The following is a 22,635-nucleotide window of genomic DNA, read 5'->3' on the forward strand; positions in this document are numbered from 1 at the left end:
TCCTTTCCTTTCTTTCCTTTCTTTCCTCCTTTCCTTCTTTCTTTCTTTTCTTTCTTTTCTTTCTTTCCTTCTTTCCTTCTTTCCTTCCTGTCTGTCTGTCTTTTTTCTTTTGGTCTTTTCTGATTCTCTGTGTATGGGATGGTGGAATGTTAGTGCCCCAGGTTATTGTTCCATGATGTACTGCAATTGGTCCAACTTTGGCCAGGGGTAACACAGAGCCATCAACTATAGCTAGGCCCAGGGTAAATTGATACTAAAAAGATTGTCACAACCTCTGTGTGAGGGTGGTAATTTTGGAGAAAGTTCATTTTGATGTGAGTATATACCTAAAATATTTCTATCACAATTCTGCACTTAGGATACTGACTAGCACATAGAAAATGATTAATGAAATTCCTCACTTTCTAGTAATTTCCCTCATTTTGGAAATACATGTTACTTAATAGATGAGAGGGAAACAAAAAGTTACTACAACATTCTTCCTGTAGCTTTCAATTTAATCTATTAAGCATGTAGTACATGTGTAATCTTCAAGGATCTCTTGTTCTAAAAGCTAAGAAAGATATGAATGCTCCCTTCAAGGAGTGGTGTGAAACAAGTTTACAGAAAACTAAAAACAATGAATACAAGGGCAAGAACTATAGGGAAAGATATGTTGCAGGAGTTTAGCAGAGGGAAAGAAAAATCACACCAATTTGGTACCAATCAAAGGTGTCAAGAATGTGGTGCTATGTGAACTGAACCATGTAAGATGGCCTGGATGACAAAAAATAAAAGCAAAAATTGGGAGAGAGAGAAAGCATTCTAAATAGAAGAAACTGCATGGAAAAAGGATGTAGGCATGGAAAGCTGTTGAATATGAGAATTTAGTAAATGGTCAGATTGACGTAGATCATTGGCTATGTAAAAATATTGGTGGAAGGTTTGGTAACTAACTTGTCCAAAGCTTTGGTTAGCAGGTTTTTTTTTTTTTAATTCAAAACTTAGTGATCATGTTCTCTTTTTTACTATAAATTTATTTTTATTGATGTGTAGTTGATTTACAATGCTAGTTTCAGGTGTACAGCAAAGAGATTCACATATATATATATATATATATATATACACACACACACACATACGTATATATATATATATTCAGATTATTTCCCATTATAGGTTATTATAACAAATTGAATATAGTTCCCTGTGCTATACAGTACGTCCTTGTTGTTTATCTGTTTTATCAGTTGCTTATCAGTCGTGTATCTCCAAAATCCTAATTTGGATAGCAGGTTTTGAAATCCAAATATGATCTTAAGTTTTATAAGTGTCTGCTTGCCTTTATCGTGACCTTAAAATGGTGAAAGGATGACATCTCTTAAGTGGGAGGAGTTGCAGGTATGTCAGAGAGAATGGGCTCCTGTCGGGTTTTTTTTTTTAGGACCAGCTGGCTACTAACACAGTAAACAAGGATGGAAGACAACAAATGGCAACTGCACTTGACACACACAACACATATTATTGGTCAACAGTAACTATTGATACCAGATGGCAGGGGCTCCATGAACTGTTCCTCTCAGGCAACTTCAAACAGCTTATTTCTACCTAGACTTCTTGGGAGGAAATTTTGTCATGTTCTGATAGAATATCACTTTTATATAAATTAAATAGAATAGAGAAAACAAAGATTCCTCAAAGTGGTCTTTAAGAGAAATATATAGCAAAGATGAAACAAGCATTTGAGTCTCCGAACATCAGTAAGGAAATTCCTCCTTAGAAGGGGTTGAAGGCGGCCCCCAAACTCTCGGAGAACCTGCTGAGGTTAAGATTCCAGAGGAATTAGAGAGTCTCTCGGCTCAGGTGGAGGAAAACCCTGTGTGATGAAAAGAATTCTTTCCAGAAGTCACAGGAACACTCAGGCTGTTCTTCGATTGAATGCAAAGTAAACACCTCAAATTTCTTGAGAATGAAGACAGTACAAAGTAGAACACAAGGGGCCATTTAAATAGTTAATAGAGCAAGACTAAACTGAGAGTCGATCGTGTTACTGGTGGAGAAAGGTCCTTTGACTTGCCCAACAAAAGTAGGCAAAAAGGGCTCTTCTGATTTAACACTGGGAATGTGATAATAGTGTTTCTTCGTATTTTGGAAATCACCCCAAAGCATAAAAGAAAACTAGAGGTAGAAATGTAATCATCATCTCCTGTGAAATAAGAGATATCTGAGACTCAGGCTCTAAACTTGGGGGAATGGTTGCTTGAAGTTGGGATGTCAAATGAAGTAGAGGGGAGATCAAGAGAGACCCCAGAGCTCGAAGTAGTGTGCCTCGAGTACAAAAGCAGCATCTCTTGCTTACAGTAAGAGTCCAGAGAGACCAGAAGCTCCTTCCAGTTTAAATCTCCTGAAAAAATCTGGTCCAGAAAAAAAAAACAGTTGCTTTAAAATATGAATAACCAAAGAGCAAGACAAATTGGTTTCATATCTAAATAGTGATACCATAAAACGAAGCAGCAAAGTAATGGGAAAACACAAATAGCAAATCATCATCATTAATTTGGCTGCCATAAAATTAACAATAATTGTTAAAATTGTGAGCAAACATATTGTGATGAATTTTAAAGAGTAATTTTGAAACAATTATAAATATAAAACAATACAAAGAAGAGATAAGAGCTCAGGAAAGTCAGGGTAAAACAGAAAGATGGAATATGGAGGTTTTAGGAAAAAAGAAAAATAAATTATCATAGAGATCAAAATTACAAGAAGAATAAAGAAAAGTCACTGCTAAAAGCACATTGATTGTCATGGAGGACAATGCTGAACAGAGCAAGTGCTGGAGAGAGAATTTTGGATGTAGATTTTAGACCAAAGGAGTGAGCATAGTACAAATGATGTCTCTGACAAGAGGACTAATGGAACAAACTCATGTTTCCACGTAATTGTAGAACATTTTTCTGAGAATAAAATTAAACATGAAGGATTGGGGAGTTATTCTAAAGTTACAAAGATCACTGAAATTTCTTTTAAAAAGTAATAATGGTTGAATGGGGGAAAGATGTGTATGGGTTAAACCATAATATAGAATAGCAATAAAAATCTAAAAGTGATAAAGCAGGAAAATTGTTGATATTGATTATATAGAACTATACTGACCAGTACAATGGCCATAGCCATTTGTGGCCATTTAAACTTAATAAAAATGAATGTAAATTTAAATTTCAGATCTTAAGTCACACTAGCCACATTTCCGGTGTTCAGTAGCCCCATGTGACTCATGCCTGTCATATTAGACAGTAAATATACAGACTGTAATCATGGGGTCACAGAATCATGCATACCACAACTTGGATGAATCTTGAAGACATTAGGCAAAGTGAAATAGGCTAAACACAAAATGACAAATACCATATGACTCTGCTTATATAAGCTACCTAGAGTAGTCATATTCATAAAAACAGAAAGTGGAATCCTGGTTGCTGAGGGCTCAGGGGAGAGTGGAACATGGAGTCATTGTTTTAGGTACAGAGTTTCAGTTTTGCAAAATGAAAAGAGTTCTGGAGATGGATGGTGGAGATGGTTGTACAACAATGTGAAAGTTCTTAATGCCATCAAATTCTACACTAAAAATAGTTAAGATGGTGCATGTGTATTTTATCATTTAAAAAGGTAAAAAATAAACATAAAAAACTAAAAAAATCAAGTTTCATCTACAAATTAAAATTCCTTAACATATTTAGGGAAAATTGAGACAGAACATCAATAAACAGTAAATAAAATATCTTTGTAAAGTTAGTGGGTTTCAAATAATTTGGCAATATACAGGCTAAAAGAACAAGTTACCTAATAAGGGAAATATATCAGGCTGGCCTCAGACTTGTTCAAAAGTTGAACATTGCAGATAAAATGCCTGTATAGTGCTGAGGGGAAAAAAGATGGGGAGGTGTGACCCAGGAATTTTAACGAGCCTCAAATATAAAAATAATCAGCAAGCTTTTAAACTGAAAGAAGTTGGAGAATATTGCTCTGATTGGTCTTAAAACCCAGTTGACCACATAGGAATGCGTTCCCGTTCAGCTGCCACATCACCCAGTGGCTGTGATCTGCCTTGTTCTCTCACTTAGCTTTTCTGCTAGTTCCTCTATTAACTCTGCTTCCAGCGCCTGAATCCTCTTATCTCCAGAACTGGATCCCCAAATATGTTTGCTGTCCTTTTAAAAATCAACTTGCCATCTTTCTGAGTTCTTCATTTCATTAATGACACAGGCTCTTCTGTAGGTCTCTACTCTAATAATGGTTGTTTTCCATGACTCTTGGCCCTTATTGGCTAATTTCAGACTTTAATCTTTAGGTGTCAGTTTCTAGAATAAGCATCCTTTAGCCTTGCTTCTGTCTTTTTCTCAACTTCAGCTGTTATTCCCTGGCTCCCAAAGATTATTCTTTCTAGTATAGCCTGTGCCAGCTCTACTAGTATGTCCAGGTCTAAAGCTTGCTTCATCTGGTTTACAACACAGTATCAGACAGCAGTGTTACAGACGTGTCTGGATGAAGATGATCATGATTATGGTGAAGCTCTATCTCCATCTCCGGGAATTGTTTACATTGAAATTGTTTTCAAGGAAAACATTAGCATTACCATTATTACACCCAGGTCAGTGTCTGAATAATAGAGACAGTTTCCCATAGATGAACAACGCCACATTAAATCATTGCGTACAGATCTCAGCTTCACTAGAGAAGAATTTATGTGTTTGTGAATAGACACTTTTTAATGTTTGAATTGGTTTTATGAGCACGTTCAAAGGTGGTTGAGCCCACAAATTTGTCTGTCAGTATCAGGGCCGTGGTATTGATGCTGTTGCTTTATTTGACATATGACGAGAAAGTAACTGATAGTATGACATGGGACCTGAAGCTGAGAATGAATGGGCAAGGGTGGAGATACAACCTGAGTAGTGAAGACAGGTGTGGGTGAGGCAGCACTCAAATAAGTTTCTCTTAAGGATATAAATGAAAAATGAATTAATGTACACAGTGTAAGACCAGGTTCCAACATGATATAATTAAACTAATTATAAATGCAGAAGTAATATTTAGCTTATTGATGTTCAGGTGAAGTTCATGAAAGAAACTTTGGGTGTGCTAGAGAGAAAGAAGGTCAAAAGTGATGATTTACTAGACAAGGTTTTTCTGATATATGAAAAAAAATAGGCTAATACAGACCGGTAAATTCTCAGACTCCCATTTTTCACACAAACATTTCTTGTGAAAGGGAAGAGGACAGTTAGAAGAGAATGGGTATAAATACTGTTGTAAATGTCTACAAAGTGCATTCTTAGAAATCAGTTGACACCTAACATATAAAACAGAGATTACTCCTAGATAATGAGTCCCATTCACTAATCTGCAAATGAGAGACGAGAAGGAGATATTTCTGAAGCTTAATTCACAGAATAATTTTTAACTTACCTCTCAAAATAGTGCAGGGTTATGATCCTGGCTTCATTCCCAGTTCAAGGGCAGAATCTTCTAAGAAGGGTCACAGCAGTTCTGAACTTGTGATGTCAGCTAAAGTGCCGACAAGACCAAGTAAATTCCATACCCCCTTCCTGGTGACTTCATGGCTGGGCTCAACCCCATTTCAGGGTTTGAAATGGATGCTGTCAGGGGTGAGGTAACATTACTGTAAGTATCATTCTTAAGATCTGATTCTAAAACAAAGTTTTTGTGTTGTTCCCTTGCCCATATCTCTACCTAGTATGTGTTCTGAGACCTGGACCCCTATAATGGTCCCCTTTGCTTAAATCTCTAACTCAATATTATTGGCCCAATCTTTTTTTAAAAAAAATTAAAAAAAACTTTTAAAGCAGTTGACCACTTCTTATCTTTTGTCTTACTCTTGCAGGAGCTTTTAACAAAATGACCTAGAATCAGGTGACAGTATTAGAGCTGAGGAAGATGGCAGACATGCACTGCAAGATCCAAAAGCTTTTTGCATGGCGGGCATGCCCTGTCAACATATATACTGATGGAGGTATTACTGAGGACTCTGGGCTTGCCTGCTGAGCTCTGGGCACAGTTCCTTAGGCTTGGACCTCCCCAGAGTTGTCTGGTCATGTAGGCTTTTACAATACTGGAAGTTGGCCTTGGTCCACTCTTAGTTTTGGTTCCCCTGAAAGCAAAGCCTGAAATAAGGACTTGATTACATGTAATTGATTTGGGAGGTGACCACAAGTAGCAGGAATGAGAAAGTGAGTAGAGCACGACAAAGAAGATTGGCGCATTAATGTTGTCACTGCCATAGGCAAGATGGGCTATGTTTAACGAGAACCGCTGTGAAGTGAACACCTCCAAGAAATGTTTGTGTGAAAAATGGAAGTCTGAGTTTTTACCTGCAGCTGCCCTCCCCATTGTCTGATATACTCCCACTCTCCACACAGTCTTCTCTGCATTTCCAGGCTGTTCTTAATCACTTTGGAATGACTTGTTTTCTTCCATGACTTTGCTTGGTGCATCCTTTGCAGCCTCATACATGAGTCACAAGAAAGCACATCGAACAGAGCAATGGCCATATTTTAAGTGCCAGAAACTCTGATATTATCTTCTGGTTTTTACATTCACTCTAGTCTGTTTTTACTTTTCAGGGTCATTCAGGTGAATAGAAAGGGATAATGGGATGTTTTAAGTCTTTGCATTCTTACAGGTTTCTTTCCTTAAGACTTCCAAAGCAACAAAAGCCAGCTAATTCCACAATCCTTTTGAGTACACTCTTGTCCAAGAATAGTCAAGTGATAGCATACCGTGTGACCAAATGCTTCTTCCTCCACTGTGGTCTGTCTTACTTACTGAGATGATGCAGCTCACCCATGGTTATTGCCACTAGCGTTTAACAGGTGTGCTTATTTGTCCTCCCATCCTGAGGGTCTGCTCTCCTGAGGCATTCCAAGGATCAACTGCCTTAATCTGAGCTCCTTTGAACGTAGACTCTAAAACAAGGACTTATGTATAGATAGCTACTTTGGAAAGAGTCACTCCAGGAAATAGAAGTGACTGAATTGAGAATATAAGGCACAGAATATTAGTGTAAGGCCATGTCATTGAGGACTTTGCTGTTGGCAACAGAGGCCCAGTTCTGCTGGTACCCTGAGACCATATAATGCCTCTAGACCATTGGCGTTGTGTACTGCTAAGTTGTATTGAAACCCTGGTTAATAATAATGAGAGATGAGAAGAATGAGAGACTGAGAACTGTAAATAAGCAGGCTAAGTGTAAGAACCAGGGAACGTGCAAGGTAGCCTATTAAGGTGCCCTAATTACCTGTAGGGAAAGGGCAGATTGGGCAGATGGAGGACCTAACTGTTAGAGGCCCAGAGCTCAGAGACACCTGAATGCTCAGAGGATGCAGGTCTGTCATGGAATGCCAGGGCCATGGTGGGCAAAATGTGGGAATCTGGATGGTTGGGAGGAGATATCTGGATGGATAACTTTGAGGATATTTATGCAATAATATCTTTAATATTCCCTGATAAGGACTAGCATTTCCACTGAGCTGGTGGGTGCCGTTGATTTGGATCCTGCCTTACACTGCATGGAAGTCTAGGATGCGTCCCCCTAGCCTTCTCTCCTTAGGTGGAGTCAGCCTTGCATGATGGTCTGAGGGCTTTCCCAGAATCCCAGATTCTGGGCCCATTACTTGGCTCCTCCTCTCTCAGAGTCATTTCCCCTAATGCATTGTTTATTTATATATTGTTTAAACTGTCTTGGCATCTGCTTCTTGTAGGACTCAGACTACTACACAAAAGGTGTAAGAAAGAGAAACAATTGAGAAAGAACAAAAATCTGATTAAAAAAAGACAACCTAGGTAAACTAGACTGAATTGTTTTTCTCACCATCCTCTAGTAACCAAAAAAAGGAAAAGAAAATTAGACAAAAGGAGAAGAATAGTTGAAAGATAGCAATCCAAAACAACAACAACAAAAAACAAAACACAAAGAGAAATGATAAAATGATCATGAACTCAAATCAGGGAGTAAGAAAGATGTTGAACACGTGGGAAATCAATGAACAGGAACCCCGAGAACAAAACACAGCACAAAGAAATCACAACTGCTGCTTCTCCTAAAACAAAGTCCTGTTCTGTAGAAGAGAGAAGCAGTGATTCAGGAGGAGAGGACGTGGCGTGATTATTCTTCTCCAGAAATGGACTTCTCTTTCTTCATCAGTTCAGTCCTTTGCATGATTTCCCAATGGTGAATTGGTTGATCTCAAACCTAGAAAGATAATAGATCTGAGCTGCCTATGGTTATAAAACATCTGAAATCAGTATTCATCATTACATCATCCACACAGATAAATGTTTTGTTAAGATGGAATCTGATTGAATAATCAAGCAGTTTTATTTTTCTGGGGATGCGTCTTCACAGTATTGAAAAGCTGCCTGTGTCTACGGCAGGTGTGCATTGTTTGTTGCATCTCTTTAATGTTTATTTACATATTCCTAGAATTTGATTCATTGTAGTAACAGAGCAACATAGGGAATATACAATTTGCATGTTCATAGTGGTGAGGGTATTATGAATGTTACTAGAGTCCTAAATATATGATGGATCTACCTACAGTCTTATTTGTTGATTTGAGAAATTAATATTCTTTTAGTTATGACTGGAGGTGAGCTTTAGAAGAAATAATCCTGTAAGCCAAGTGACTAAATTTTCTGCAGCTTTTGTGTAGTGTTGAAAGGTTTAAATATACACTAATGGCTTTGGTTTTGATGGTTTATTGGACATTAATTAAAAGAAGCTGAAGATTTCAAACAAATCTGTCTCTGGCAGTAAATAGCATTTTTGATACTATTAATTTTTTTATAACATATTAGAATAGTTGTTTTATAGCTTCAGTGGTATTGTTGATAAAGAATAATCTCCACCCGTCCAGGACCCATCTTTAAAATAAAGGTGTAAATAAGTTTATTTGTGTCTTTTTTTAAGATTCTACATATAAGTGATAGAAAACAAACTTATGGTTCCCATGGGGGAAAGAAGTTGGGAAGTGATAAATTGGGAGTAAATTGCAAATACTAACTACTATATATAAACCAGATAAACAACAAATTTCTACTGTATAACATGGGGAACTATATTCAATATCTTGGAGTAACCTATAATGAGAAAGGGCATGAAAATGAATATATGTGTATGTGTATATATTTATATATATACACATATATATATAATTGAAACATTATGCTGTACCAGAAATTGACACATTGTAACTGACTATACTTCAATTTAAAAAAGGAAAAATAAAATAAAGGTGTAGTTATCTTGATTTTCAAATCTGGACTTGACTTAATCTGTTTGAATAATAATATTTAAAATAAAAGGATAATAACCTTTATTTCATTTTTTAATTTTTAACATTTTATACTACTTTTAAAGGTTACTTTCCATTCACAGTTATTACAAAATATTGGCTGTATTCTCCATGTTGTACATTACATACTTAGGCTTATATTACACCGGATAGTTTGTACCTCCCACTCCCCCACCCCTAAATTGTCCTTTCTTCTCCTTCCCTACTGGTAACCCCTAGTTTGTTCTCTGTACCTGTAAGTCTGCTTCTTTTTTGTTATATTCACTAGTTTGTTGTATTTTTTAGATTCCACATGTAGGTGATATCATACAGTATTTGTCTTTCCCTGTCTGACTCATTTCACTTAGCATAATGCTCTCCAAGTCCATCCATGTTGCTGCGAAAGGCAAAATTTCGTGTTTTTTATGGCTGAGTAGTATTCCAGTGTGTATATATACACACACATGCACACATGCACACATATACCACATCTTTTTTATCCACTCTGTTGATGGACACTTATGTTGCTTCCGTATCTTGGTGATTATAAATAATGCTATGAATGTTGGGGTACATGTATCTTTTTGAATTAGTGTTTTTGATTTTTGGGGGGTATATATCCAGGAATGGAATTGCTAGGTCATAAGGTAGTTCTATTTTTAGTTTTTTGAGAAAACTCCATAATGTTTTCCACAGTAGCTGCACCAATTTACATTCCCACCAACAGTGTATGAATGTTCCCTTTTCTCCACATCCTCACCAACATTTGTTATTTGTGTTCTTTTTGATAATAGCCATTCTGACAGGTATGAGGTGATATCTCATTGTGGTTTTGATTTGTATTTCCCTGATGATTAGAAGATAATATATTTTAAATTGACCTTTGCATGTTTTAAAACACAAATCTTGGCAATAAACTCTAGTTGATCTCAAGCTGTATCAAACTAATTTGTTAATTTATAAAATGTGATCATTTGGACTGTTCTTTTACATATTAGCCACAAGGAACTGTTGAGGTTCCTTTTAAAAAAAAAATTCCTTTCATATATTTATTTTTGGCAGGAGAGCCCAGGAAGTGTTCACATCTAGAACATTTTACAACTCCATTTCAGAGCCATACTGCAAGGCACAAATAGTATACTACTAAGGACCATCTGGAGGCAAACTCCTAAAATCCTTCTTGTCCCATTGTATCAGCTTTCTCCTCCTTGCCTCTCTTGGGCTAGAACCCAGATCTTCACTGCACTTGAAAGTGAATCTTGCCCCCAAGTAACAGATTTCCGTAATCCTAACTCTCTGGGGAGAAATCTCCCTTCCAAGTGGCATTTGTTTGGAAGCAGAAGGAGAAGGCAAGGGGTGTCTAGGCCTGGACAGGAGTGGCTCTGAGATTGCTTAAAAAATGAAATACATTTGTTCTTAATAGGAAGTAAAATCACTGTGAAATCAATTATAAAGAAAGGCTGAAATGAATAATTTATCCTGGGCAGTAAATTTGAGTACAGGTACAATTTAATCCAAACTGTTGAAACAGTACTAAAAATCCCTGTCCCACTGACAATAGCAACACTGTCACTTCTGACCAGTCATTCTGTGTCAGCAAAGCATTACACGTTGCTTTGTGACAACATAGAAACTAGTGGCAATTTTTGAGAGCAAATGATTCAGGTCTTTTTTTTTTCCCCACGTGTGGTTTAACAAATATGCAAGTGAGATACTAGACGTGTCAAAAGAAGTTTGAGAAAAAGCAATGTCAATGTCAATCATTTTCTCCATTCTGGGAGAAAAAAAAAAGTTGCCTGAAAATGTTAGGACCGTGCCTCCATTTTACACGGTAATTCGCAGACTCAGAAAAGGTCAGACGTTTGGTGAATTTAAAGTAACAGTTTGCTATTAGGATGGTAGCTAAAGAACATATTTGAGGCGAAGATGTATGAGTATTATTAAAGATGAAGCTCAGAAATGCAGCAAGTTCTGAAAAGTCGTCCATATACTTGTACTGAACAACAGGCATAGAGCAGCTCTCACATCAGGCAGTAGACTTGACCCTCCAGCATTCCCCAGCCCCCAGCCAAGATGTGGGAGTGTAATGCATTAAAACCTACAAATCAATGGTAAATGTGTCATGACTAGTCTGATGTGAGAGAAACTATTAAAATTGGTGCAGAACATACCACATCCCCGATCTGAGGGAAAAAAAAATTACACCAAATATTGCCCCTGGATACAACGTGGAAATGTTTCTTTGATACCCATGGCTTTGCTCATGAAAACTTCAACCCACACATTAACCTGTGCATCAAACTTACCACACAGGAATTTGGTGGTGTCTAAGTGCTTCTGTGTGTGTGACAACCCTTGTGTCCCACAGAGCTTGAGCTCACTGCTGTACCTTTTCTGAAAATACCCTAAACCACCAGGACAGAATTCAACTCCATCAGCTGCTCCCCACCTCACGCCGACTCTGAGCAAGCCCACCCTCACAGGACATAGCCTTGTTGCTGAGAAGGAGCTGCTGGCTCTGAAAGTGAACCTCAGAAGAGCTCCAAAACTTTTTTTGAGTAATTGGAGTATCATTAGAGTAAGTTCATTTTCTCTTGGAGTGGTTATTTTGAAGGGGCTAAGAGTCATTTGAGGGGATGGTTTCTGATGTCTTTGCTGAAAGAAAACCCTCAAGTCTTACTCAAATGTGCTCATAAAAATGAGTGTACAAATCTCCCAGAATTAAATATGGTTTGAGTGAGGTAAAACTGCCTTGATCTGACTTCTGAGTTTCTAACTTGTATGAAATATCTCTTGTTGCCATGACTTTTTCATCTGAATTCCCTGGTCAGCCTCCAGTTGTCATTTGAACGACGCATGGAGCAGTCACATAATGGTTTTTTTAAAGACTGTTATTATGTTGTCTTTGAACTACAGCCACATATGTCTTTCTGGTGATTATTTCTTTTCCTATACAATTTGGAAATGCTTCAGATATGAGTTTTTTTCCCCCTAAGTGTGGTATTTTCTCAACTCTCAGTCGTCTGAACTCTGTAATGTCAAGGGCTTATCCCAAATTTCTCTTTCTCCCTCATTCCTCACATCAGCAAGCTCTGCTGTGTCCACCTCCCAAACATCTCCCCAACATTCGTTGTTCTCTGCCTCCATCTCCACCACCTTTGTCCAAACCACTGTCATCTTCCCACTGGCTGGGAGGCTTGTAGTCGCCTCCTCTGTGCTCTTCCTGGTTCCACCCTGCCTCCAGTAAACCCTTCTGTGCAACCTGCTCTGTGATGCTCTTAACATGTCACTTGGGTCATGTTACTCTCCTCCATAAAACCCTCCAATGTCTTCTCATTGCCCTTGGAAATTCCCAGCTTAGAGCTTTGCCCTCCTCCTCGCCCTCCAGCCTCATCTCAAGCCATCCTCCACTGCGTTGCTCACAGTGGCTCCAGCTGTACTCTTCTCCTCGCTCTGGACTTGGCCTGGTTTGCTCTGACCGGGATGCTCTTGTCCTTCAGATACCAGTTCAAATGTTATCAGTTCAGAGAGCTCCCTCCAGGTTCTCTGTAATCTAAACCTCTTTCTAATCTAAATTGGCCTCCTAGTCACTCGCTGTCACATCACCAGACTTGAATTCTCTGTACTACTAATGCTGATACTTTTCTTCTGCATTCATATGTTACTTTTTTTTTTTTGCACATCTCCCCCAACTAAAATATAAAGTCCAGAGGAGCAGAGATATGACATTTATCTATGACTCCCCACTGACTAGAGTGGTGCTGACAAATGGTCGACATTCAGAAGTATTTGTGGAACAAATGAGGGAATAGCAAACATGAGTCCATCCTCAACAACCTTGCCATTTTCAAAATTTGATCTCTCTGACCATTTACTTGAGTCTTATCACAATCCTATTCTGTACCAGTGTCTTTTCTAAACCTCAATTTTGTTTGACCCCTGTTGTTAAGTTTGCATGATACATCCTTTTGGAATGGTTATGAGCCTGGGCTGAAAATCATTGGGTTTAAAAATATGTCAACTCCTCTGTGTGACCTTGGGAAAGCAAGTTCATATTTCTGAGTTTTATTGTCCAATCTATAGAACAGGCTACTAATAGTGCTTATTTTTAGTGTTAAATAAGATAATAATTGTAAAATGTTTAGAGTTGTGACTGGCATATAATATACAAGATATTTCTTTCTGTTTCATTTCCTCTTTAGAGAGAGAGAGAGAGAAAGAAAAAATTTTAAACTAAGATTTTTTAGAGCAATTTTACATTCACAGAAAAATCAAGGAGACAGGTATAGATTTCCATGTACTCCCCGCTCCCATATATGCACAGCCTTCCCCATTATCAATATCCTCCACCAGAGTGGTGCATTTGTTACAACATATGAATCTGCATTGACACCTCATAATATTAAGCCCTTAATTTACAGTTCACTCTTGGTGTTGCATATCCTGTGGGTTTGGACAAATGTGTAATGACATGTATCCATTATTAAAATATCACACAGAGTAGTTTCACTGTCCTATAAATCCTCTGCTCCACCTACTCATTTCTCCCTCATCCCCTCCACTGACTCTGGCAACCACTGATTTTTTTTTTTCTGTCTCTAAACTTTTGCCATTTTCAGATCTCATGGTTACAATCATTCAGTATCTGGTCTTTTCAGATTGGCTTATTTCACTGAGTAATATGCATTTGAAGTTTCTCTATGTTTTTTCAATGGGCCTGATAGCTCATTTCTATTTAGTGCTGAATAATATTTCATTGTCTAGATGTACCATAGTTCGTTTATCCATTGACCTACTGAAGAGCACTTTGGGTTGCTTCCAAAATTTGGCAATTATGAATAATATTACCATTAACATCTGTGCATAGGTTTTTGCCTAGACATAAGTTTTCATCTCTTTGGATAAATACCAGGGAGCCCCCTATGAATTTTTCCTTTTTTTCCCTGTGATAGTAATTCATTGTAATCCCTTTTTCTAATATTTGTTATGGATTCTAGTATGTTTATTATTGAGAACACCACCATCAATTGGATGTGTAGCAGATTTAGATATCTGAAGACTTGGGTTGGCATTAATTAGCTGGGAAATCCTGGGACAGTCACTTTATTTCTCTGAGACTTTTTCTTCTGTAATGTAAGTATAGTCAAATCATACTCATTATAAAATTATAATTATTTTATAATACTATAAAAATGTTTATAAAACAATTTTAGCAGAAAAACCATTTTTCAAGCTTATACAGAATTCTAATTTTAATGACAAACTAAATAGAGATTCTCTAGTTAAGGGTTCAGCCAAGAGCCAGGTTCTGCCTCATCTCTCCCCTCTCCTCCTTATTTTGCGTACATTTTCAATGGATATTACTTTAGTATTTTATTTTTAATCACTAGCCACAGACAAGTTAATTTTTAATTTATTTCTACTATTTATCAACTGCCCCCTCATCTTCTACTACAATTTATGTTGAAGCTGTAGCCTTCATAGCTGGTACAAATCTCCATTCTGTACATGTGTCAAGTTGATTTATAATCATGGCATCACTCAATTCTTTGATTCACTTTGCTTTGTTCCTATTGGTTGGATTATTGGATGATAATGGCTGTTTGCAAGAGTGCAATTTCCAGTAACCACTCTTATAATTGAGAAACATTGTGCATATTTTACATGGTATGTATTTATTAAATATTTGAGAATACTCACTTCACCATCTTCTGTGAATAGCTGCGATAGCTATGCCTTGCAAAAAATTGAGAAAGTACATTTCTATGTACATTGTCCTTACATGAGCAAATGTATATGGATGGTTCTGGAATGTGTTTCATCCAATGCTTTTCCAAATGCTTATGTTAAATGTCTCATACTAAGGATTCCCTTCTGGTTTAGAAAGGTTCTTGGCTTGGCAAGTTTTCATATATTTGGGATAGATATCCACTGAAATGAATTCTATATTTAAAGTAATCGTAAAGTAACCCTTCTAGAGTAATAAATTCTTTTATTTTTAACATAAAAAATCACTCCCTAAGCTACCTGATTTATTGGGTTGGTTTTTGATGTATTTGGTTTTCCTAAAGCAAGGTGACCATGGATATTAAGTATTATCTCCTTCTTTTGCTTCTGAACTTAATTCCTTTCTTATGATCAGTAGAAACTGTGACAAATGTGTCACCATCACCGTATTATTGTATTTAGTGTAGTTCTGAATTCTAATTATATTTTCCTTTGAAAAATTTTACCCTCCAGTTCTGTATAGTTTTGATCTCTCTTTCAAGGGGATGAGCAAAACTAGAAGGTAAACATTTCAGGTAGATTTAGTGCTCTCAGTTTCTTTTCACTTTTCCTGCTTGGAAATCTGTGTTCCATATAAGCACATGTTTTTTTCCCCTCTTGCTATTAAAGATATAAACATGGTTTTGGAATATTGTATCCTGTGGGTGGGTAGGGGGCAAATGGGAAGCTGAACCCTGAAAGCTCTGGTTGGTCCTGCCACACCCTTCATTGTAGTTCACCCCCTATCCCCATTATGCCTTTTCCTTTATGTAAGTCAGGGGCCCTACCTGTCACTTGGACTCTAAATCAGAATCCGTCACATTCCCACCACTGCTCTCTCCCAGAGGGCTCATTCTCTCCCTTTTCTGATATTTGTCATTGTATACACTCCCTGAGATACTACATATTTTATATCTATCTGTCTGTCTGTTATATATATATAGTCTTTGTCTTCCTTCCCTGTATTAGAAAGGAAGCTCTGTGTGGATGGATGCGTTGCCTGTTTTGTGCACTACTGTTTCTAGTTCCTAAAATAATAACACCTAGTGGAAACCTAATATTTGCTGAAAAAATGAATAAGTAGATCTCCTGTAGTATATTTCTCCCCCTTTGTAAATCTCCCTTTCCCCTTAATCTGTCTAGGTAATAAGAGATCATATGAGAGAGAGAGAGAGTGTATTAGATTAGATAACAGTAACTACTACAGCAGATAAAACCTCATCTCAGTAACTTGCACAATTTATTTCTAGAAGACTTCCATAAGACGTCTAACATGAGTGTTCATGGTCATCTGGAAGCTCTCCTCCGAGCGGTAATTTGGAAATCCAGGCTCTGTCTGCCATTTGGCTCTGCCCTCCTTACCATGGACTTCCAAGGTGACTATGCTTCTCTGAATCAAGCCAGCAGAGGGCAAAGACCATAATCATGGCACGTGGGATATAGCATCACAGGTCACATACCATTGGCTGGAACCTGGTGGTGTCCCTCCTCCACAGGGAGGCTGAGAAACATAGACCTTCTGTGGGCCCGGCCCCAGAAGAAGAGGAAAAAGCTTTGGTAAATAGTCAGTTTCTGTCATAGCTGTGTTGTACATCACATTTATGGAGTTGTGCAGATTAGGACTTGCCAACAGTGGCTCAGTGTTACCCCAATGAGATTCCACACCAAAGAGATAAGTGGAAGTGATGCCAAAAGCAGCTTCAGTGGGGAACCTGCACAAACTTCTGCTCCTGAAAACGCCTTCAGCAAAGCTTTCATATTCTCCTCCATGCCTCATTTTGGGCCTATTTTAAAACAGTTTTTAATTCTAGGATGTTACAACCTCAGAATCCTGCAACAAACTGCAACGTTGTCTTGCCTTTCCCATGTCCAGTACCCAGAACCATTTTTCGTTTTTCTGATTTCACTTAATATGTGGCTAAGCACTTAATTATGAATTTTGGTAAGTGAGAGGATGCTGGATGAAATTAAACTCCTGACTAGCCATCCAATGAATTCTGCTCAGCAACAAACAGCAACCAGGTTTGGGAGTCGAGGCTTGGGTTTTACGTTGTCACCCAATATCATATGAAAACAGAGTCTAAGATAATTACTGCTTATTTCCAGTGCTAAGTGGCCAGTGTATACAGGAGGAAGTATTTTTAAATGACAGCTTTTCAATGACTATTAAACTATGTGGGAGTAAAATGTTAGGAGACTGTTTATTCAAACACATAGTAAAAAATACATTTTTTAGGCACATTAACTACTGAAAAAGTAGAGGAAAGACTTCAAATGAAAAGTCACAAATCAAGTATTAAATATGCATATTTAGTGACCTGAAAATAATGATGTCATTAAATGGCCCTGGGCAGTCACATGAAAGACCGGGTTTTCCTGGAGGAGATGTGGTAGTTAAGATACCTCCTTGAGTTTTAATTCTACATGAAAAAAATAACAGTGCTAGTTTTGCCTTTTCATTGGAGATACACGGTGGTACCAGCTCTGAGATGCGTGAGCCTAGATGCTGGCAACCAACGTCTATGCTCCTTCGTGCATCCTTGAGGGTTCAAACATAATGTCCCTCACTGATAGGACAACGCGGGGACTACAGGAAGGAACTCCTTATGATTTGCCCCTCCTGTTCTTTATTTAACAACACTTATAGACCCTGAAGATCCAGAGACAAGTAAGAGAAGGTCTCCCGAGGCACACACATCACCCAGCAGCTGTGATCTAAACCAGAGGTTCAGACAGGTGCCTTGTTCCTCCTGGACTCTGGGCTCCGGCAAGGTAGGACAGAGTCATCCTTGTCCATGTCCCTAGTGCTTTAGAGGGACCTCAGGACATAGAGGGGCTGCCTGCTTACAGGGACTGAAGAAATGCTTCTATTTCTCCTGGTAGTTTTAAGTAAAAGAGACTACTGAAAGGGGGCGGGGCAGTAATGAGAGTAGAAGCTGTCATCCCCAGGTTTGCTGGCAGTGTTGAGAAGCTTCAGGCTAAAACGGAGCTTTGTAACCATAGAACTTCTGACACTTGGGGCTGGAGAATTCTCTGCTCAGGGGCTGTCCTGTGCATTGTAGGACATTTAGCAACATCCTAGCCTGTACCCACTAGATGCCAGTAGAAGCACCCTGTCCCCTAGTTGTGACAAAAAGCATCCCCAGATGCTGCCAAATATCTTTTGGGGGCAAAATGACCTCTGTACAACAACTACTCAGCTAGAAGTTGCACCTTCTCTCCAGGCTCTGCCTTTTACATTCTGCACATTGATTATATTTACTTGTTGTGGGAGACTTTGAATTTCCACCTTCACCTTAAATATTTAACAGTTTCCTCCTGTTAAATATCACCTCAGATCATTTAGGATATCAAGGCAGGGAGTGTGTCTTTAAAAAAAATGTGTGTGTGGCTTTACTGTCCTTGTGGTGCCTCATGCCTTTGGTGGGGGTCACAATAAGAATTGGTAATGAGTGGGTGAAGGTGGTAGTTGCAAAAATGGTTGCACATTCTCACCTCCACTGGATCCACACCCTTACAACGATACTGCACGTTCCTCCCAGAAAGAGTTGGTGTAATTCCCCACCGCTTTGACTAATGGGATCAGAGCAAATGGGATGCAGGAAGAGACCTGAGATGTTCCTTCTTATCGGGATTCACTCTTTTGCTTCTTGCAACTCCTGGGGCCAGCCTGCTGGAGGATAAGACCACGTGGAGAGAGGCCTCATCATTCTCGAGTGTCCCAGCTGAAGCCGTTACAGACCAGCCAGCCCCAGATGACCACCAACTGACCTTTGATACATAAGTGGGACGCCCCCTCAGTTTGCCAGTCGGCAGAATCATGAGGTTGTTTTAAACTAATTTGGGGGACTGTCTCTTAGATCTTGAAAGCTAATGGGTGAATGTTTCTTCACATCTTCGTTCATTGGAACTTAGGCCTCTTTTTGAGGCAGGTGGGTAAGAAGTGATGCATTCGTCTGCCGGGGCTGCTGTAACAGAGTACCATAAACTAGATGGCTGGAACCAAAGAAGTTTATTGTCGCACAGTTCTTGAGGCTAGAAGTCTGAAATCAAGGCATCAGTGGGCTGGTTCCTTTCGAGAGCTGTGAGGGAGGGATCTGTTACAGGTCTCTCCCATTGGCTTTTAGGTGACCACCTTCGTCTCCCCATGGCATTCTCCCTGTACATCCCTGTGTCTGTATTTCCCCCGTTTGTAAGAACGCCAGTCATGCTGGATTAGGGCCCAGCATTAATGGCCTCATCTTAACTAATTACAGGTACTGCAACCTTATTTCCAAAAAAGGTCACAGTCTGAGGTCAGGACTTCAGCATATGAATTTAGGGGGTACACTATATGCCCCTTAACAAGTAGGGAGGAAGACAATAGGAAACGATGCCACATTGATACTGGTTGTGACTCTCACATCTTCCTAGGGAATTGAATTTCATTAGTGTTCATGCTGGAAATAGAGGGCCCCCAGAAATCTTCAAATTATGGAAATGCTACTATCCTATATCACAATTTTATTTTGAAGGAAGTAGAAAAGCATGAGGATCACAGTGGTAAGTGGTTCAGTAAAGAAGCCGTCAGAGTAATTTCTCTCCAGTGAGGACCTGGGCTTACACTGGGGTTCGGGAGGGGAGGCGGTCAGCAAAGAGACAAGAGATGTTTCTGGGGTCTTATTACTATAAGTATGTTATGGCCACCAGTGGACACCTGGAAGTTTTATTCAGCTCCGGGCATCACCCTTTACTGGGGTAATAGACAGGGTGGGGCACACACAGGTGAGTGTGATCTGGAGGCAGAGTCCTGATAACATCCACACAGCATAAGTTAGAGAAAGAGGGAAAACGCTGTGAGGCTGATCACCGCTTTCAGCTCTTTGACGGGCTGTCCCATGGGAGAGGGATTAAATTTGGTCTTGTGTGGTCCAGCAGAACTAGGAGCAATGAGTATGAACGTTTGACAGACATCTTTCAGCTGTAATACACGAGCTGAAATTCTTTATCATAACAACCCTGAGAGGTAACAGTTGGGAAGTTTCTTCTGGTCCGAAGATTTCAGGCTCTGCTGTAGCCGGAGAGAAGTGGAACTACTTTGCGTTCAAGTTTTTCGCAGGGTCTGTGATGTTACGTGACATTTATGTAAGCAAAGAGCTTTCTGCTCTTTATTCTGTGAATGGATTAGACCCAGACTACAAACACCTTAAACGGTAAGGCATTATTCTAGTTGCCAAGTCAAACATGTTTTGTGTGTATTAACCGAAACAAAAGGAAATGACACGTCCCCCATCTGCAAGGTGTCTAAAAGCAATTTTATGTTTAAAACTTTGATTTCTTTTCTATTTTGTCCTTGTAGTTTGTCTCTCATAATTAGCTCCTTATCATATGTTGCTTTACTTTCTAGTTAATTTCAGTGTCAGAATTCATAAATTTAGTTTATCAGTATATAATGCCAGAAGATGTAAAGCTTTCTTTCCCTCTAATTGTTTGATCTATTTTTCCCAACTAGATTTCAAGTTGCTTTGGAACAAGGACCAAAGACTATATGCATTTTATTAAAATGGGTTATGAAAGTGCTCTCAAGCTAATTTCCCTGGTCTAATACACATCATAAATAAGATGCAACTTGAATATGTTGTTCCTTCATCCCCCAAATTATTTTATAAAGAGAGGTGAACAACTCACGTAGGTACATTTATTACCAAAGTAATAAACCCATCGATAATCTTTATACAAAGTCCTCTCTCTGCCCAGAGGAGTGCTGGTACCCAGGGGAATGGGGAGTGCCCTACAATTCACTTGCTGTTTAATAGCTCAGAGTGGAGCTTGGCAGACAGAACCCAGACACCAGAAACATTAAGTGCTCAACTGCATGGCAACAGAGAGATAACTGGAACTGCAGTCGGGATGCTTTAAAAACTAAGTCAGCTATGAAGGATGGGAAGAACAGGATAATACAAAATGCAGAAGAGAGGAGAGAATTTCAAGCATGGGAATTTGAGCAAAAACCTAGTGTTGTGTGTTGAGTTGCCCTCCCCAAAGATACATTTGAGTCCTAACCATTGGTACCTGTGCATGTCAACTTATTTCGAAATAGGATCTTTGCAAATGTAATCAAGCTAAAATAAGGTTCTACTGGATTAGGGTGGGTCATAATCCAGTTACTAGTGTCCATGTAGGAAGATGGAAATTTGGACACAAACACAAATGGGAGAATGCCATGTCATGACGGAGGCAGAGACTGGAGTACTGTACCAACAATCCAAAGATGCTGGGTATTACAGCAAGTATCAGAAGCTGGGAGGGAGGCCTGGGGCAGATTCTCCCTCAGGTCCTCAGAAGGAACCAACCCTGCTGATACCTTATTTCATACTTCTCGTCCCCAGAACTCTGAGACAACACATTTCTGTTGTGTTAAGCCCCCCAGTTTGTGGCACTTTGTCATGGCAGCTCTAGGAGACAGAAGAGTAAAGTCCATCTGAGGGCAGAGAGAAGACCTTGGTGAATGAAACAGAGTGGGTGATGGGGAGGAGGGAGCAAGACACGAGTTGAATCATATTGGAATTTCCCAGAAAGTATAATCACACTCAATGTAGTGAATGCTTTCCTTTGGCACTTATCAGCCAGGCACTATTACAAATGCTTACCATAGATTATCTCACTTAATCCTCACAACCACCCTTAAAGGCAGGCAGTAATGTTATCCTCATCTTACAGATGAAGAAACTGAGGAAAGATGGTTCAATAACTTTCTCAAAGTTACACAGCTATTAAGTCATGGGGTCGAGATTAGGACCTAGAACACTTGACCTTTTGACCTTTATCTGCAATTAAAATGGCCTAAAATGCAAGAGTTATGTTTTTCTTTGGGTACAGACAGAAACTGTAAGCCCCTTATTTTCTCTTCCTCAACAGCCTTCTGTTATTAAAAAAAAATTTTTCTGATATACTATTTAAAACACCTTTTGGTGGTATGTAACACTTCGTTCTGTAACTGTCTATAAATCAGAACTATTTCCTCTCACCTTATTGCATTCTGTTTTCAGAACAATGACTAATAAGTAGTTCCTCTCTGTGTTAGGTCACTCAGTCCCCATAATTTTGCTGATTTTTTTACTCTCCTTGTCCAAAGGGTGTATTAATTGCTTCAGGAGTCATACTTTCCCCAGCATGGTTATAATTAATTGAGAAGACAAAACCTGGATAACCAAAGCAAAATCACTTCTTGCCATCCATAGTAATTCCCCTCTAAGGATTTTCCCAGTGTTTCTAATTAGAGGAAAATGAGCCAACATATTAGATACAAGCAATTATGACTACCAGAAGTTTCTTTAAAGTGACTGAGTTTACTGCAAGTTTTAATTATATATATGTACCCATAGTTATATGTAGGAATAGTTTTGTCTGCCATCTTATAAATTTAAAGAGAAAAATCAATGTGAATTTCATAGTTAATTTAGATTAAACTTCATAGGACACAAACTGATTTTCTATAATATTTAATAAAAATACAACACAAAAATATAAAAATATAGTTGAAGCTGGGGGGAGAAAT

This window comes from Camelus bactrianus, chromosome 8 (genome assembly GCF_048773025.1).
Source record: "Camelus bactrianus isolate YW-2024 breed Bactrian camel chromosome 8, ASM4877302v1, whole genome shotgun sequence".
NCBI classification, from domain to species: domain Eukaryota; kingdom Metazoa; phylum Chordata; class Mammalia; order Artiodactyla; family Camelidae; genus Camelus; species Camelus bactrianus.